This window comes from Castor canadensis, chromosome 12 (genome assembly GCF_047511655.1).
Source record: "Castor canadensis chromosome 12, mCasCan1.hap1v2, whole genome shotgun sequence".
In the NCBI taxonomy this organism is placed as follows: domain Eukaryota; kingdom Metazoa; phylum Chordata; class Mammalia; order Rodentia; family Castoridae; genus Castor; species Castor canadensis.
Window position 1 is genome coordinate 110,642,467 of NC_133397.1, and position 20,690 is coordinate 110,663,156.

Genomic DNA, 20,690 nt, shown 5'->3' on the forward strand with positions numbered 1-20,690 from the left:
AGCTGTCAGAGAAATGCAAATGAGAGGTACACACCATGTTACCTCATTCACAGTGGTGTTCATAATGAAGAAACAAACGACAAAGCTGGCAAGCATTGGGAGGGGGTGGCCCTTACATACTGGTAGAAACGTATACTGGTAGAAACGTATACTGGTAGAAATGTAAATTAGTGCAGCCACTATAGAAATCAGTGTGAAGCATGCAGAAAACTAAAAATGGATCTACGTCTTTCACCTGGTACAAATGTCAACTCAAAGAATATCAAGGACCTCAATGCAAGTCCTGAAAGTTGAAGCTAGTGCAGGAAAGAGTAGGGAATACAGCAGCATAGCATATCCATAGGGAATAATTTCCTCGATGGAACTCCAGTGGTTCAGAAACTAATAGAAAGAATGGAAAAATGGGACTACATGAAAGGAAAAAGCTTCTGCACAACAAAATAAATGGTCACCAGAATGAAAAGGCATCCCACAGAGTAGAAGCAAATCTTTGCTAGTTATACATCTAACAAGGGATTAATAATCAGATATACAGAGATCTCAAAAAATTAAACTTGCAATAGAACTAAAGACGTGATGAAGAAATTGGCAAATGAACTGAACAGAGGTGTTTCAAAAGAAGTTCAAATGGCCCAAAACCACATGAAGAAATAAATACTTAACATCCCTGCCATAAAGGAAATGTGAGTCAAAACCATGTTAAGAATCCACCTCATTCTTAATAGAATGGCTATCATCAAGAAGACAAACAACAAAAATGATATGAGGATAAGGAACCTTTGTACACTGTTGGTCAGGTTGAAAGTTAGTACAACCACTATGAAAAACAGTGGCCCAATACAAATATAAGCAATATTATATATACATAGAAATGGAGCAAGAGCATGCATCAAAAAGTGGGACTGTAATCCTTAGACCATCTCTTTTAAATGATAGCAATATGAAAATCCAAAAGTAATGAAATGGAATAAATAGTTAATAAAGTTTATATGGAAAACTACTGCTTGTACATACCCATTTTCTGTTGACTGCTATCTCTGGTACAATTTAAAAAATATTTACACCATTTCCTTGCCAAAGAGAAAGAATTCCTCCTTCTTTTGCCATCTGCTCTAACCAGGTAATCAGTTTCAGTTTCCTTTTCTTTAAACTATGAATCTAGAAATGAACAGCAAATCTATTTTTCAGTCATTTTGCTGGCATGATGAAATTATTGCTTCATTGTTAATGAAATAATTGTACATATATTTATAAGTTCGTGATTTTCAATACCAATTTAGTTTTCCTTCAGAGACATATAAAATTGATGTATTAACATTTTTCTTATCTCCAAACACATAGTTGAATCACAGTATTCCAATCCTTGTCCATGGTTTCCACGATCCAAATATATTTAAGTAAAATTACAGAAATAAACACTCATGCATTTTAAATTGCATGTTGTTTCATGGAGCATCACATACCACTTAGCTACATCCTCCCGCTAGGGTCATGTGTATACATGAGATATACACTACCAACTCATCATCAGTTAGCTGCCATCTCAATTATAATATCTGGTGTTGGAGTATCACTATAGTGCTTATGTTCAAGTAACCCTTATCTTATTTAAATAATGGTCCCAAAGGCAAGTGCAGTGCTGCTGGCAGTGAGACAAGCCAAAGAGACACTGTAAAGTATTTCCTTTATGAAAGTCACATAACTTTCATTACAGTATGTTGTTTTGATTATTCTATTTTATTATTAGTTAGTGTTGTTAAGCTCTTACAGGGCAAAATTTATAAATTAAACTTTATCATGGGTATGTATGCACAGGAAAAATATAGTATATATAGGGTTTGGTACTATGTGCAGTTTTCAGTATGCATGTCTGGGAACATTTTCTCAAGATAAAGGAGGATTATTGTACATTAAGACTTCAAAGAAAAGAAGGATAACTTGAGGAAGACAGAAATAACTTAATTACTAGAGAAACCCAGCATAAACAAGGTATATTATTATTGACAAAATATTATAACATTATAAGAGTCACTAAAGTATTACCTGAGCAATGTGGATGAAAATACATCAAACATTCAATAGTGGGAACATCTGGGTACAAAAGTACAATGGATTGAATTGGATCTTCCAAAATTGAGATGTTGAACTGAATTTTGAACTGCTATTCCTTTAGAACGTGATTGTATTTGGACATAGATTTGTTACAGATGAAAGCAAGTATAGTAAAGTCATTAGGGTGGACCCCATACTTATAAAAAAGGAAAATTTTAGACAAGAAACACAACACACATTGGGAAGAAAATATAAAAAGACACACAACATGGCCATGGACAAGTCCAGAAGAAAGACCTGCAACAGACCCTACACAGCCTTCAAGAAGAAAGCAATTCTGCTGACACCTTCATTTTGGACTTCCAGACTTTAGAGTATAAGGCAATACATTTCTGTTGCTCATGCTAGTTATTGTACTTTTGGTTACAGAACTCCTAGCAAAGGGAATAAGTGAAGATTACAAGTCATTTTAGTGTCTGCCTTCATGGATTTTGGTTTTCCCATTTTTCTAATGTATTACTTTATGATAAGAAAAATATTATTTTAAGAAAGTGAAAGTTAAAATGCTAATAAAGTACCCTCCTGTTCATAATATAAGAGAACAATAATAGGAAAGCAAGGCAAAATGGGCAGCCTCATCTTCTCTGTAATAAAAAAAGTCTAGATAATAATTTAGCCATACATGTGCACACAAACACACACACAGCCTTAAAAATGTTCATATCATTAAAGTTCCCGAATGTTTTCCTAAACAAATAATCTTAAACTTGAAAAAAGATTCATAAACAATGGTTCTGCTCATCATAAAATTATTAATAATAGTCTTTAAAGAGGAAGATTTAAACCCATCTACACGTTTAAGGATTTTTAAATGGTAAAATAAGGTATGATTCACCCACTTGAAATACTGCAGTTACTAAAAACTATATTTGAAGAATGTGAAGTAACACAAAAATATATTCAAGTTATGCTACTAATTACAAAAATAACAAACACAATTTAATTATTTAAAATGTAACCACTACACACTAAAAAAAACTTCAATGGAACAAGGAATCCCTCAATATAGTCTCAATAGAGTTTTTGAATGGTGAGAAGAAAGATGAATGTTCATTCTACTTTTCTGTTTTCCAGATATTAACAGTATCATTTACTCACCATATTTTTAACACTATGTGGCAGGTATTATACTAAGGACTTTATAAAATCTTAATTAATTCTTTTTTGCCTAGGCTCTTTTGTGGATGTTTAGTTCAGGGGATTGAACCCAGGACCTTGTGCATGTTAAGCCAAACCTTACGACTGAGTTATAGACATAAAGTAAGGATCAAAGGTTGAATTGAAATCCAGGGCTCTCTGACTGTAAGCTTAACTGCACTGAGCTTCCTCTGACCACACAACACATGTTCATAAGTGCACATATGCACACATATGTGTACACGTGTTTTCAAATTCACACTCCTCCTTTTTATTTGTGTGATGTTCACACAGTAGTATGACCCCAGTTAGGAAAGAAGACAAGTTCTAGCAAACCCATTTCACTGTCCAGTACTTGTGCAAATGAAAGTCAAAAAGATCCAATCCAGAATCACAGTAAACAGCATTTTCCCTCCCTCATCCCTTTCTCTCTCCTTTCTTTCCTTCCCTTCATCCTTCTTTCCTTTCTGTTTCTTCCTTCCTTTGCCTCTCACATTATTCTTCTCTCCCCATTTCTAACACATTTTCAACTATCATCTTCCCTCTCCTTTCCCCATTTCTTCTCTATTTTCCTTCTTTTTCTCCCATTGTCTTCCTACTCCTCTCTATTCAGATTGCTTATTCCTTTTCCTTTTTCATTCTTTCATACCTCTTCTATATGCCCCATACTTTATCATGGGACAGCTATACAGAGAGATTCCTAGCATTGCTTCCATGCACAAGTATGTTACAACCCAAATTGATTCATTTCTACCAGACCTCTTCACTACTTCCCAGTCACTGCCAGAGTGTTTTATAATCAAATATTAGGGAAAAGAAGTATAAATCCTTTACATTGTCAATACATTGACAATATGTATGAGGGGCCAGGGAACATGAAGCAGATAATGTCCTGGGATAGTAGGTGAGTACAAAAAGAGAAGCAATTGCTACTTCCTGGTTGGTTGGCTGGTTGGTTGGTTCTAATAGCAGATGTGATGTATCCTGATGTTAATCTTCAGCATACAGGAAAGGAATATGGAACCTTTTCTTTTTCTTTCTTGACTTAGCTTGCAGCTGTGAATTGAAATGGCCTTTTCTTATCTCTTTCCTCACTCTATCCTCTGACCTTAATTTAGGACAGCTCAGAATTCTCCTCTTATTACCAGAAATTACCCTTTCTTCCATCCACCCTGGAAGCATTTCCATACTCTGAGGGAAAGTGGCCACATGTATGTATGAATTGAAAAAGCTGAACTTTGGGGCCATTCCTATCTTGCCATCAGACCCCTCCCAGTTAAGCATAAAATAGAGGAAGGGAATATATTAGTTTTCTAAGGTTGCTGTAACAAAGTACCCGGCTTAGCTCACAGTTCTAGAGGACAGAAGTCCAAAATCACAGTGTAGGTGGGGCTGTGCTCCCTCTAAAGAGGTGCTTGGGACAAATCTGTTCTATGCTTCTCTCCTAGCTTTTAGTAGCCTCAGATGATCCTTGCATGTAGATGAAGATGTATCATTCCAGTTATGACTCTATCATCACATGGTGGCCTTCATACCATCACCATCATCTATGTGTGTCTTTTGTCTAAATTTTTCCAGTATACATCAAAACAGACCATCCTAATGACCTCATCCTAACTTTATTACCTCTACAAAAATCCAATTTCCAAATAAGGTCACATTCTGATATACTGGAAGCTAAGACATCCTTGTATCTTTTTGAAGGGACACAATTCAGCCCGTAACAAATGAGGTATTCTCTCTCTAACCCTCATTAAGCATTCTAGCCAAAACTCTACACAAAGGAGTCTAAGACATCAGCAGTAACAGCAACATAGAGAGCAAGTATCTCAATCAAAGCATCACCTCTGCAAGACGGCTGCAGTTTGAGCTCTTCAGTCCAGGTGGGGTATCAGCCCTGGGGACAACAATGGTGATCCAACTCTATATACGACCACCTTCAAGTGCCAGTGTGCTAGAAAGGGTAACACTTCTGGAATAGTACCTCTACAGTTGTTCGGGGGCTGCTGTGATGTAAAAGGCTTGACTTGTCAAGACCTGTAGAGGGGGATTCCAAGATGGCGGCTAGAGGTAGGAAGCAGAAAGCGACCCTCCTATAGTGAAATCTTGGAGAGATGCTGGACACACTTTGCAGGCATAATCACCGAGAAAAGGCATAACTTTGACCCCTCCACATCTCCAGCCAGTGCAGAGAATCTCCACTTCACGTTAAACAGAGAAATGAGGAGGGCCCCCGGGGCCGCCAGTGGCCGGCGCCCATATGGCTTGGGAAGACGTGGACCAGGTGAGCTTCGCGGTACTGCGGTAGCCCCACAGACAAGCCTGGGCCAGAGCAGCATAGCCCCCTGGACAGACTGACCTCCACCCGGGAAAAAAAAAAGAGAAACTGAGTAATAAGCAATAAGAACAGTTAAGACATGCTGGAAAGAGGGTGGGGCGCCCTGAGCGCTGAAGATTGGGGGAAGGGAATCCTTCCCGGGACTGTAAATAAACAAGCCGGGCGGACAGAGAGCCTCTGCCCAGAGCGGGGGCAGCGCCCAGCAACCAGGAGCAGGGAAGCTTATGAAAGTGGCAGTGGGAGGAAAACTTCAGAGGAGAGGGGGGAAGACCCACCTCCCACATGAACTGTAAATAAACACGCAAGCCTGACAACGCGGGGCAGTGTCACCTTTCCCAGTGCTTGGAAAGGGGAAAGCTGTAGCAGAGGCTCCCGCACAGGAGAACTCTGAACAAACAAAGCCTGTGGGACCAGGTGAGTGCTAGCTCACCCCAGAGATCTGCATAAATAATGCCGCCAGCTACAGGCTGAGAGCAGCAGGCAGGCAAGCCACAGTTGCAGATACCACTCTCAGAACTGCCTCCAGACGCTTTTTTTTCTTTTTCTCCCTACCTTTGATGAGAGAACAACCGAATTACACCTGCAAGCCGAAAAACTTACTGAAACTGTATTGCATTGCATTTGAACTGGGGACACTTGGTGGGGCTTTTGTGTGTGTGTGTGTGTGTGTGTGTGTGTGTGTGTGTGTAGTTTTGTTCTACTTTATGCATACCCTTTGATGAGACAACTACAGAACAACATCTGAGGCACCAACTCCAGGACTGGAGATTGAGACAGACACCCAAATTATTAAGACTGAAACTGCATTGCATATAAACTTGGAAGTTTTTTGGTTTTTTTTTTTTAATTTTCTATTTTCCATTTTATTTTAATTCATTTTTATATATAGATATTACTTTCATTTACTTATTTTTTATTTTTTTATCTTTGATTTTCAATCCTCTCTCTGTCTCTCTAATGTCTGTTCAGCTTACTGTCGATTAGTACACTAACACTCCCTGTTTATACCTTTGAAACTCTCTTGTCTGATACCTTGTTCTGCTTTCTCCCTCTTGTCTGTATATTTGTTTTCCCCTTTTCTTTAACTTCTTGCTTTCCATCTCAGCTCACTCTTCCATTCTCAATATTACCATTGTTATTATTACAAGCTAGAAAATACTTAATTACACACAGTACAGGGACAGTAACAACACCAAGGACAATGATGGGAAGACAGAAAAAACAGGGAAACCAGTTTCTCCACAGCAAAAAATTAGTACAGGAACCAGAGGGGAATGAAGAGAACAGAAACTCAGATCCAGACTCCAACAAAATGAAGATAAACTATGCCAAAGGACCCAATGAAGCCCACAAGAATAATTTAAAAGAAGACATACTACAAGTACTCAATGAGAATTTTATAGAGATGATACTGGATAGGGTCAACCAAAATGTACAGGAGACACTCAAGAAATTCCAAGACAATAAAAATAGAGAATTTGAAAAAGCAAAAGAAGAAATAAAGGAAACCATAGAAGCACTGTATAAACACCAAAGTGAAAGAGAGAACACAATGAATAAATGGATAAATGAACTCAGGACAAAAATAGACAACAATAAAGAAGAAAACTGCCAGGATATGGAAAACCTCAGAAAAAAGAACGAAACAGAACTGTAAAACAAAATGGAAGGCCAATCCAGCAGAATAGAACAAACAGAAGACAGAATCTCAGAACTTGAAGATGAAATGGTAATTAAAGGAAAAACCGAAGAACTATTAATTAAACAACTCAAGACCTGTGAAAAGAAAATGCAAGAACTCACTGACTCCATCAAAAGACCAAACTCGAGAATCATGGGCATCGAAGAAGGAGAAGAGGTGCAAGCGAAGGGAATGCGTAATATATTCAACAAAATAATAATGGAAAATTTCCCAAATCTAGAGAAAGATATTCCAATACAAATGCAAGAGGCATCCAGGACACCAAACAGACCAGATCAAAATAGAACTACTCCACGACATATCATCATTAAAACAACAAGTTCAGAAACTAAGGAAAGAATATTGAAGGCTGTAAGAGAGAAAAAACAAGTAACATACAAAGGTAAACCCATCAAAATCACAGCAGACTTCTCAACAGAAACATTAAAAGCAAGAAGAGCATGGGGTGAGATCTTCCGGGCACTGAATGAAAATAACTTCAACCCCAGGATACTCTACCCAGCAAAGCTATCATTCAAAATAGATGGAGCAATAAAAGTCTTCCATGATAAGCAGAAACTAAAACAATATGTGACCACAAAGCCACCATTACAAAAGATTCTGCAAGGGATCCTGCACACAGAAAGTGACACCCAACTTAACCATGAAAAGGCAGGCAGCACCAAACCACAGGATAAGAAAAAGCAAGACAGTCGAGAGTAACATCAAGTTAGGTACACACAATCAAACCTTCAAATAACTAAGACAACTAAATGGCAGGAATCACCACATACCTATCAGTACTAACACTTAATGTTAATGGACTTAATTCACCCATCAAAAGACACCGTTTGACAAAATGGATTAAAAAAGAAGATCCAACAATTTGTTCCTTACAGGAGACTCATCTCACCGACAGAAATAAGCATATGCTTAGGATGAAAGGCTGGAAGAAGATTTACCATCCAATGGCCCCTGAAAACAAGCAGGAGTAGCAATACTTATCTCTGACAAAGTAGACTTCAAACCTACATTGATCAAATGAGATAAAGAAGGACATTCCATACTAATAAAAGGGGAAATAGACCAAAAGGAAATAATAATCATCAATCTGTACGCACCCAATGTCAACGCACCCAATTTCATCAAACATACCCTGAAAGACCTAAAAGCATATATAAATGCCAACACAGTGGTTGTGGGAGACTTTAACACTCCATTATCATCAATAGATAGGTCATCCAAACAAAAACTCAATAAAGAAATCCAAGATCTAAAATATGCAATAGATCAAGTGGACCTAGTAGATGTCTACAGAACATTTCATCCAACCTCTACACAATATACATTCTTCTCAGCAGCCCATGGAACCTTCTCCAAAATAGATCATATCCTAGGGCACAAAGCAAGCCTCAGCAAATATAAGAAAATAGAAATAATACCATGCATACTATCTGACCACAATGCAGTAAAAGTAGAACTCAACAACAAAAGTAAAGACAAAAAACATGTAAACACCTGGAAACTAAATAACTCATTACTTAATGAAGAGTGGATCATCGATGCAATAAAAGAGGAAATTAAAAAGTTCCTGGAAGTCAATGAAAATGAAAACACAACCTACTGGAACCTATGGGACACAGCTAAGGCAGTCTTGAGAGGAAAGTTTATAGCCATGAGTGCATATATTAAAAAGATTGAAAGATCCCAAATCAATGACCTAATGATACATCTCAAACTCCTAGAAAAACAAGAACAAGCAAATCGCAAAACAAATAGAAGGAGAGAAATAATAAAAATAAGAGCTGAAATCAACGAAATAGAAACCAAAAAAACCATACAAAGAATTAATGAAACAAAAAGTTGGTTCTTTGAAAAACTAAACAAGATCGATAGACCCCTGGCAAACCTGACTAAAATGAGGGGAGAAAAAACCCAAATTAGTAGAATTAGGAATGCAAAAGGGGAGATAACAACAAACACCATGGAAGTCCAGGAAATCATCAGAGACTACTTTGAGAACCTATATTCAAATAAATTTGAAAATCTTAAAGAAATGGACAGATTTCTAGATACATATGATCATCCAAAACTGAACCAAGAGGAAATTAATCGCCTGAATAGACCTATAACACAAAATGAAATTGAAGCAGCAATCAAGAGTCTCCCCAAAAAGAAAAGTCCAGGACCTGATGGATTCTCTGCTGAATTCTATCAGACCTTTAAAGAAGAACTGATACCAACCCTCCTTAAATGGTTCCATGAAATAGAAAGGGAAGGAAAACTGCCAAACACATTTTATGAAGCCAGTATTACACTTATCCCAAAACCAGGCAAAGACACCTCCAAAAAGGAGAACTATAGGCCAATCTCCTTAATGAACATTGATGCAAAAATCCTCAACAAAATAATGGCAAACCGAATTCAGCAACACATCAAAAAGATTATTCACCACAACCAAGTAGGCTTCATCCCAGGGATGCAGGGGTGGTTCAACATACGAAAATCAATAAACGTAATAAACCACATTAACAGAAGCAAAGACAAAAACCACTTGATCATCTCAATAGATGCAGAAAAAGCCTTTGATAAGATCCAACATCATTTCATGATAAAAGCTCTAAGAAAACTAGGAATAGAAGGAAAGTTCCTCAACATTATAAAAGCTATATATGACAAACCTACAGCCAGCATTATACTTAACGGAGAAAAATTAAAACCATTCCCTCTAAAATCAGGAACCAGACAAGGATGCCCACTATCTCCACTCCTATTCAACATAGTACTGGAATTCCTAGCCAGAGCAATTAGGCAAGAAGAAGGAATAAAAGGAATACAAATAGGTAAAGAAACTGTCAAAATATCCCTATTTGCAGATGACATGATCCTATACCTTAAAGACCCAAAAAACTCTACTCAGAAGCTTCTAGACATCATCAATAGCTATAGCAAGGTAGCAGGATATAAAATCAACATAGAAAAATCATTAGCATTTCTATACACTAATAATGAACAAACTGAAAAAGAATATATGAAAACAATTCCATTTACAATAGCCTCAAAAAAAATCAAATACCTAGGTGTAAACCTAACAAAAGATGTGAAAGACCTCTACAAGGAAAACTATACACTTCTGAAGAAAGAGATTGAGGAAGACTATAGAAAGTGGAGAGATCTCCCATGCTCATGGATTGGTAGAATCAACATAGTAAAAATGTCGATACTCCCCAAAGTAATCTACATGTTTAATGCAATTCCCATCAAAATTCCAATGACATTCATTAAAGAGATTGAAAAATCTACTGTGAAATTTATATGGAAACACAAGAGGCCACGAATAGCCAAGGCAATACTCAGTCAAAAGAACAATGCAGGAGGTATCACAATACCTGACTTCAAACTATATTACAAAGCAATAACAATAAAAACAGCATGGTACTGGCACAAAAACAGATATGAAGACCAGTGGAACAGAATAGAAGATCCAGATATGAAGCCACACAACTATAAGCAACTTATCTTTGACAAAGGAGCTAAAAATATACAATGGAGAAATAGCAGCCTCTTCAACAAAAACTGCTGGGAAAACTGGTTAGCAGTCTGCAAAAAACTGAAACTAGATCCATGTATATCACCCTATACCAAGATTAACTCAAAATGGATCAAGGATCTTAATATCAGACCCCAAACTCTTAAGTTGATACAAGAAAGAGTAGGAAATACTCTGGAGTTAGTAGGTATAGGTAAGAACTTTCTCAATGAAACCCCAGCAGCACAGCAACTAAGAGATAGCATAGATAAATGGGACCTTATAAAACTAAAAAGCTTCTGTTCATCAAAAGAAATGGTCTCTAAACTGAAGAGAACACCCACAGAGTGGGAGAAAATATTTGCCAACTATACATCAGACAAAGGACTGATAACCAGAATATACAGGGAACTTAAAAAACTAAATTCTCCCAAAACTAATGAACCAATAAAGAAATGGGCATGTGAACTAAACAGAACTTTCTCAAAAGAAGAAATTCAAATGGCCAGAAAACACAAGAAAAAATGCTCACCATCTCTAGCAATAAAGGAAATGCAAATTAAAACCATGCTAAGATTCCACCTCACCCCTGTTAGAATAGCCATCATCAGCAACACCACCAACAACAGGTGTTGGCGAGGATGTGGGGGAAAAAGGAACCCTCTTACACTGTTGGTGGGAATGTAGACTAGTACAACCACTCTGGAAAAAAATTTGGAGGCTACTTAAAAAGCTGGACATCGATCTACCATTTGATCCAGCAATACCACTCTTGGGGATATACCCAAAAGACTGTTACTCCAGAGGCACCTGCACATCCATGTTTGTTGCAGCACTATTCACAATAGCCAAGTTATGGAAACAGCCAAGATGTCCCAGCACTGACGAATGGATTAAGAAAATGTGGTATCTATACACAATGGAATTTTATGCAGCCATGAAGAAGAACGAAATGTTATCATTCGCTGGTAAATGGATGGAATTGGAGAACATCATTCTGAGTGAGGTTAGCCTGGCTCAAAAAACCAAAAATCGTATGTTCTCCCTCATATGTGGACATTAGATCAAGGGCAAACACAACAATGGGATTGGACTATGAGCACATGATAAAAGCGAGAGCACACAAGGGAGGGGTGAGGATAGGTAAGACACCTAAAAAACTAGCTAGCATTTGTTGCCCTTAACGCAGAGAAACTAAAGCAGATACCTTAAAGCAACTGAGGCCAATAGGAAAAGGGCAACAGGTACTAGAGAAAAGGTTAGATCAAAAAGAATTAACCTAGAAGGTAACACCCACGCACAGGAAATCAATGTGAGTCAATGCCCTGTATAGCTATCCTTATCTCAACCAGCAAAAACCCTTGTTCCTTCCTATTATTGCTTATACTCTCTCTACAACAAAATTAGAAATAAGGGCAAAATTAGAAATAATAGGCAAAATAACCCTAGCAGTTCATGAAATTTCATATTTATTTAATATTTAATATATCTACATTTTTGCTGTAGAATTATTGTAAAAACTTCAGTAAATGCCACTATGCACATCCACCAAGCACAACAATAAAGAAAAAACTTAATTGACATAGGTGGGTCATACAGTAGGTAAAAGGTTGATGTCATGTCACATGCACAAAATCATGCAAGAAGTCTTTAAAATTGACACAGAAGTTATACTCTATTCATTTATGAATATTAGGCTTGTCTACTTTCTGGGTTTTCATGGAGTATGGGAATAAATATTGAAATAAGACATAATATTTTCTCTGATTATTTTTCCAGTTTCACTGAAACTTTCCTACACAAGATTGAATAAGTTAAAATTCAAGTAACTTTTTTGATACTGATTTTGCTTGCATTGTAAAACATTAAGTTGCTAAATAGCAAATATTTTGGGAAATCCAATCTGTGAGTCTATTATTATTTTCTATGTGATTGTTAAAAATTTAAGGTAAATTACCTTGATCATACTATTTTCCTTACTGAAAATCTGAAATAGTTTTATATATTGTCCTATTAGAAGAATTTACATAAAGACTGAATGCTACTAAGAAATTACTATGAAGTTTATGGAAAGTTCCCCCATAAGTCAATAATCTCTATATTGACTTAGCATTTGTAAGAAAAGTCAAAAAGCACACAGCCTATGGGAGATACGTTTCCCTTAATCCTCCTACTTCACTTTTCACAGACACTATTTTCTTGGATACTTAGGTCTACTTTTAATACTATCGATTTTTTTTCACTTTCTCCTTTGGATTTTGAGACATAATTTATTTTCAGTGTTTGGTGCTACTGATTTAACACCTTCGTAGAATAGGTGAGAGAGCATTGATCAAAGAAAATACTGTCTGGAGCACATTCATTCCCAATGTGTACAAAAATGAATATGATTTTTTGATTCAATAATAAATGGTATTCTAAAACCCTCATCAATAGTTATAAACTTGATACCACAAGAAGTGTCCTAATATTTACCTTACATCTATTGGGAGAATTAAGAGTTCAAGACATTGACTTTCAAACCTGGGGCTAAAATATGCACTGGGTATGAAATGATCCAATAGTCCTCTGACCAAAACCACATTTTCAAGCCATATTTTGCCTCCCTTGGAGTGGATGAGAATATAATTATAAAAAAGTAATTATTACAAGTGAGAGGTCGTGGACAGTGGGCTACAAAAGAAGGGTTTAAATATTTTATGCTTACTAATTAACCATGATAGAGTACTAGATCAGCCTCTGGCTATAGTTCTCCCTCCAGTGCATAGAGATTCTAATCCTTATATTGAGTGCTTCATTCACAACTATTTAAAATCAAGAAAGTATGTGGTGTTTGTTATATAAATAATCTATCATATTTTTACTTAGGTCATTTTGATTACAAATGACAGTAATCTCAAACAAACATAGAACAAGAAGGTAGGACTCAAATGAATATTTAAAATACAAAACTGATTTAGCCTTTAAACAATGTATATGAAAATTAAGATGTGCTATTACACTCCATAAATATAAAAACTTATTATTTGCTAATTAAAATACATTACTTTTTAGTAGAAACGCACATTATGAAGACAACTGCTGTTCACTTAGACTTCAAGAGTGTCATGGAGCATCTCTTTCTCCATTTGCTCACTTCTTTTTTCTTTATTGTATGGGATGGGGGTACATTGTGGCATTTACAAAGGTTTTTACAATGTAGCAAATACGTCATGCCTGAACCTGCTCACTTCTGTTATGCTCTGTGATTTGCTTGCTTTGTCCTCCCTACAAAAGCTTCCTTCTCATTCTCTTGTCTCCATGGAAGAGAATTGTCATGATTTCATTTTAAATCTTCTGAATGCAACTGGTGAAAGAACTTCTTGATTAGCTTGTGTCGGAAAGAAAAACTTGAAGGATTATGATAGCCTTTGTATTTATAAGTCTTAAACTTAGTTTTACCTGAAATAATTGAGATCTTTGCATATTTCATCACATCCTCATTAATAACACCCCTCACACTCTCAATAATGTCTAGTTTGAACAATAAATTATCTGGTTATCCATGTATTTAACATGTACTTGAAAGAAAAAGCCCCTACAAAAGAGGTGCCAGGCTGACATTGTCAAGTATCCACTAGGAGAATTTAAAGTAACAAGTAACTTTTAAGCACCTATTATAATTGATGTTTTAAAAATTCCTTTTGAGTTTTCTCTGTCAATTGAGATGAATAACCTGCATTTTACTTTGTAGATTCATTTAAGTAACATTCTTCACCTTGTCCCACCTTGCATATCCCAGAGTGCTTCACAGAGTTCTAAAAAGTCAAATGTCAGACAGTGGCAGAGCTTCCACTTTGATTAATGAGAAACGGCAGACACCACGGAATTTTATTTTCCTGATGCTGTTGTAATTTTTTAATATTACTTAGGGCAGGAAATTAAGTTACCTGAGTCTAATCCTATTGTAGCTTATTAGGCAAAGATTTAAGGAAAAAATAAGTATGGGATAAGAAAACCTAAAAAGGATTTGCAAAAGTCAGTATCAAATGAGAAAAGCAAGATTGCAATAGTAAACTTCATTTCTCAATGTTATAATGACGTGGGTGCACAGATGTTCTGTGATTCAACTGGAGTACCACTCAAGTTCTTTATTCTATAGCTAAGTGACTCATGCTTATTTCTTCCTCATTTATTATTACCGTTCTTTTTCCTGCAAGGGATGCAGCAGTTGCACCCCTCAGTGTCTCAGAAGGGCATGAAGTGCAGTCCTGCAATGAGGAACTCTGTAAAAGGGTCAGAGAGTGTAGTTTATTTAACAATCCTGATGGCTGAAAGCGAGGCAGCAGAAGTCGTACAGGGAAATGGCTAGTGGATATATAGGGTTGCTTGAAAGAATGATCTACATTGCGACTGCTTAAAGCTACTTAAAAAGTGTTTAAATGGCACTGTGTATCAAGGAGTCATTAGAGATCAAAATTGCCCATGTTGTATTTCCATAATGAATATGTCCGTGGGTAAAATACATAAAAAGCAAAAATATTGCCAAGACAGCAACTAGATGGTTTTGTGAAAAGTTACAGCTCTTGGCAGAACTTTTCTAATAGAATATAGAAATGTTTCATGTTTCCAAACAAAACTCTGTGGGAAGGGTGCATATTTGTGTTAGGAAGGCTAGGCATAAGGCAAGACTTACTAATTTCTTCTATTCTGCCTAAGCCTTGGGAATCACTGCCTTAGAGTTTAACTTGAAAAAACATGAATATTTATTCTGAGTGCCATATGTCAAACTACTATAAACTTAAGATTTATAGACATAGAAGACTTAGCATAATTTACGAAAAGAAATTCATTCAGATAAAGGTGGTTCTTCTATAGAAAGGAAAAGTGAAGCCACAGAGTAAAACCCCAAGTTTGTCCATCAAACATTCAAAGTGTGAAGTCTTGGCTTAGAGCAGAGAGCTTTATTCTACAGTGCAGTTATGTTGATGGCATGGGGATGGATGCGTCATAAAAAAGCCCCACAGTACTAACACTACCAGTTTCTATAAAATTGAACTTACTCCAATGATAACCTCGCTTTTCACATAGCACACACAGAACGAGAGCTAGTACTCTGTAAATGTGTAAAGGTGTAGGCTTAGTTAACATTTAAAATTTGAAAACTGATTACTCAGATTATAAGATTATAACTGAAATTTTGTTGAAATTCTGTCATTTATATGAGATAATTATGTGGACAGGTTCATTTCTTATTATGTACACATATATACCTTTATGTATAAAAAGAGAGGGAGATACTCTAACTTTTTATATATATATTGTCTATGAGCTTGGTGCTCTCAGCTCGCCCCTGAATGATAAGAAGATGTTGGGTTTGCAATCATTCCTTGCTTCTGAACCTATATGATGACTTTTTTAAATCTCTTTGATTTGGACAGCAGTCTCACAGTGTGCTGCCATGACTTGGTTTCTTCATCCTACTCTAAGTAGCATCTGATGTTATCCTTTTACCTATTCCTTTAAAATTATTGTACAAGGAAATTATGATGTTTCTGTACCTGGAATTTTAAAAACATTTAATGTTTGTTAGAGGAAGTTTCTAAAAAAATCTCTGACTGGAAAAATTCTCTATTTCAAAAGACTTAAAATAAAGGTGTATCTGCATGTTTAGTTGGTTCACAGGTAGTTCTCATAGGATAAAAATTAATGGCTTATGAAGTGGTACAAAAAGGTAAAGAACTGTCAAAATTTTATCATGAAAGTCTCGTTTAACATTTGCAAACTCTACAGATGAATCAATCCTCTAAAACTTTTAAGAGGATGAAGTGCTAGAAGTCAAATATGGGCTTCGGGGGAGAGAGAAGTGGCTTGTGCTGCCCCTGGTTTTCTGTAAGAGTTGCTTTCACAAGATGTTTACCAGGATTCTATATCCAAAGCTGCAAGTGGTTGTGTCTCCTGGGAGCATCCTCGATATAAGAAATGTCAAATTTAACAGTATGTTGCATCTTTCTTCCCCTGAGAAACAAGCAGTAGCAAAGCCAGACATCTATTTAAAATGAGAAATAGCCTTAAGGAAACCTGAAGGAAGAGGTGATCTTTGAGAGCAAAACAATTTTGTTGCTATAGCTTGATTTTTTACCTTTGTTCTAATTTAAAATCCAAGTTTCAAAAGGTGCATCTGAAAATGTATCTAAACCTTTAGTAGAACTTCATTTTATTTTTTTTTAAAAATCAGGGCATTTGACCTATCTTAGTTCTTGAAATGACTATATCCTAATAAAAGGAAATTTGTTGTCAATATTATAAAGTTCTTGTTTTTCGTGTTAAAATTATAGCACAAGAAGCCAACACATACTGACATACACTGTGAACAAGCATTTCTCCTTATTGCCCACACAGATTTATGACTCAAGAGAGTCAGTGTTGCACGTGCTGTGTTAGGATGTTCAGAAAAGCATGGTTCACAAGAGCATGTACATTAGAGATTGTTCAAAATAAGAATGTAATAATTTCTCTTTCTACATAAATTTATTGATTGCCTGAATTTTTTTCTGCAGAATTCTTTCTTATGAGATGAATGGATGCTGACTCACTGTGCTGCATGGAGCAAAGAGTCATTGACCCTATCCCAACCATTTATTTAATTTTCCAAATTGATTATGATGGTAAGAAGCATATTTTCTTTTTTACAAACCAATAAAAGTTTAGTTACTGTAGAAGTTTCTATAATGCCTAATCAATTCATTATTTATTTTATTTTTATTCGCTCAAGAAAGCTACTAGTAAAATAAGGGGGGAAATAAATGAATGTTTGATGACTATTTCATATGAAATGGACAGTAAAGAATACAATTCTAGACCAAGGGAATATATTGTGCAAGAGACTTGTGGTGAGAGTATAATGGATGTGTCACACATAGTACAAATGTCCAAGAGGCTAAGTGTTAAAACAGGAAAGTAGAAGATGAGGAAGGGAAAAGTAGCACTGTGTCTGTCTGTGTGTGTGTGTGTGTGTGTGTGTGTGTGTGTGTGTGTGTGTGTATGCCCAGTTCAGGGACATTGGAGATGGTCACTATAATATTTAGGTTTTCAATAATCAAGCAAGAAACTATAAATGAAATCCTTAACAAATTATTTGGAAACTGTATTAATTAAATTGATACAGATGAACACTACCTATTTACCTATTAATCACTTTGCTTGCTATATGGACAACAGACTATAGATAATAATAAAAAGGTGGAGAAATTTTAAAAGTTTCTGAGACAAAGTGTGGGGAAAAAGAGTAAGAAAGACTAATGGAAGGGGTTAGACTATTCAAAGTACAATAGATTTACAGGTAAAATGCCCAGGCAAAACTCCACTGAGCAATGAACAGACACAATGAAGGACACGAATGTACAACAGGTCAAGTTGAAGAGAGGGCACTAGTAGGAGATGGAGGGTAAATGAAGATGGGAAGGAGAGTGAATATGTTTGATGTATTTTTACACATGTATGAATATGGAACACTGAAATCTATTGAAGCCATTTTAAGAAGCGGGGAGGGATGAGGGAGAATAATGGAGGAGATGAACCAAACTGGAGTATATTGTATGCATATATAAAAATGTTATAATGAAACCTCTTGTACAACTGTTATGTAGTACATCAAAAACATTTAAAAAAAGAAAAAAGAAGTTTCTGAAACAATCCAGATACCAGAGACCAGAGCAGTGATTAAGCTTCAGCTAAATGAGTAAAGTTACCATTTGTTAACGTAAGGAATTCTGAAAGCAGAGTGGGGTGTCTAAAACAAGAAGGTGAGTTCTGAACAATTACTTTTGGTTGCTATTATAACTAACAGACTGTTTAGGTCATCCGAGGTCATTGCATTATTCTTGGTGTATGAGATAGTCTTCTAACAAGAATGTGAAGGATGTGAGGTTGCATTCATTACAGTATTTTCTCCAAGGGGTATAAACATGAAAACCAAAATTCTTAGGCAGATTCTGCCAGAGATTCAAGTATTTGTTATTCAGTGATAGTTACCAAACAATGTCAGTATGCTTTTAGGATTCTGTGTTAGTTTTCCATCACTGTGACAAAACGCCTGAGAAAATTAAAAGAGGAAAGGCTTATCTTTGGCTCACAGTTTCAGAATTTTCAGTGCATAGCTGACTCCACTAGTTTTAGGTCCATGGTGAGGCAGAAACATAAGAGTGGATGAGCATTGCAGAGGAAACCTGATCACCTCATGGAAGCAAAAGGGGAGAGGAGGAGCCAAGGACAAAATGTAATCTCAAAGGCTCTCCCTTAGTCATCTAGTTCCTCTAACAAGGCCCTACCTCTTAATGCTTACACCACCTTACACCACCTCCCCAAATGCCACCAGCTAGGGATCAAGCCTTTGACATGTGAGACTTTGTAGTATGTTTCAGATCCAAACTATAATAATTTTAATTTCATTTTGTGCAAAGCAATAAGCAACCTAAATGTAATAGTACATTAGATGCAGATATTGGCAAATTTGTAGTCAAACACAGATAATCACTAATCCACTTTCAGAAAGCAATTCTATTTCAGAAATAAAACATTAAGGTCCAGTTTATATAATAAAAGACTCTGTGGTTTTATTGTCAGTGACATATAGAATACTTGCAATCTTGTCCATATAGCTTATAAATCACAAATTTTATACTAAAATTATACCTGGTATCCTTTATATTTTTAAAGGACTTAACTTGGCTTTCTTGATAGCACATAAACAAATCAATAGTTTTGTGGCAGAATAGAATGGATGCTGTTTTATAGGTCACGTGGAATATTGAACTATGGAATTCCCTTAGAATAACATACAAATTGGGAAAAACATAGGAAACAGAAAAGATAATTAACCAATAAACTAGGTTCAGTAGTTCTAAGATACAACAAATAGAAGTTAAAGAAGAATAATTTGAAGAGAAGGAAATAATAATATATATAAGAAACATGAAGAATGTACAAACTGCTTAAAATAATCATTCAAAGATTACTTAAACAGATTACTTTTATTTGAATTAGGATAATATTCATGTCTTTATTGACTTTCTAGAAAATAGTAGATCAACAACTTTAAGCTTACAAGGGAAGATTAGCTCAAGCCTGGGTTTCATTTCCCAAACAATTTAATATTTACATGATATATGTATATGTTAATGTATGTAAAATATTTATACATAAAAGACATCACTTATTCCAACCATCTAGTGTTCACAACCTCATCTCAAGTTTGAAATTATAAAATTTAGATTAGCATTCTCGGTGTGCAGCTCAGCGTGGGCTCACAAAGAGCTGCAGCGGCGCCTCACACTCAGCCTTGCTGATTGAGGTGGGGGTGGCAGCACACCCGCACAGCCCGGCTCAGGACCCAGTTGCCTGAATATTTAAGCATTGCCAAGTCCTGTTTGGGAGAGCCACCATGGAAGCCTGGGCCAGTCTGTGACACAGGGCCCTGGATATTCCCAAGAATTTAGACCCCAAAGATGGTGACTGAGACAGAGCCGCAGACCTTGTGAGCTCCTGAACCAGGGACCCTACAGAGACGCTGGAGACACACTTGGCTCAGGTAAAGCACAAGAGAGAGCCGGACCCCCACTCCTCAAGTCCCCCACCCTCAGGTTCTGCTGGACCCCAGCACTGTGTGGGAAGACCAGAGCCATGCCCCACCAGGATCCCCACCCCTCAGGTAGAAACAGGCCCCAGCTCTATAGGCTTTCCAGATAATAGCACCACCGGACTCCCACTTGGGCCACCACTAGACAGCTCCCAACATGCCTAAGAGAGACACAGACAGGACTGGATGGTAAAGGAGTAACAGAACTATGACTGCCTGCAATTCTACTGTTCCAGAACTGGTGATGTTTTTTTTCTTCTTTTTTTCTTTTTTCCTC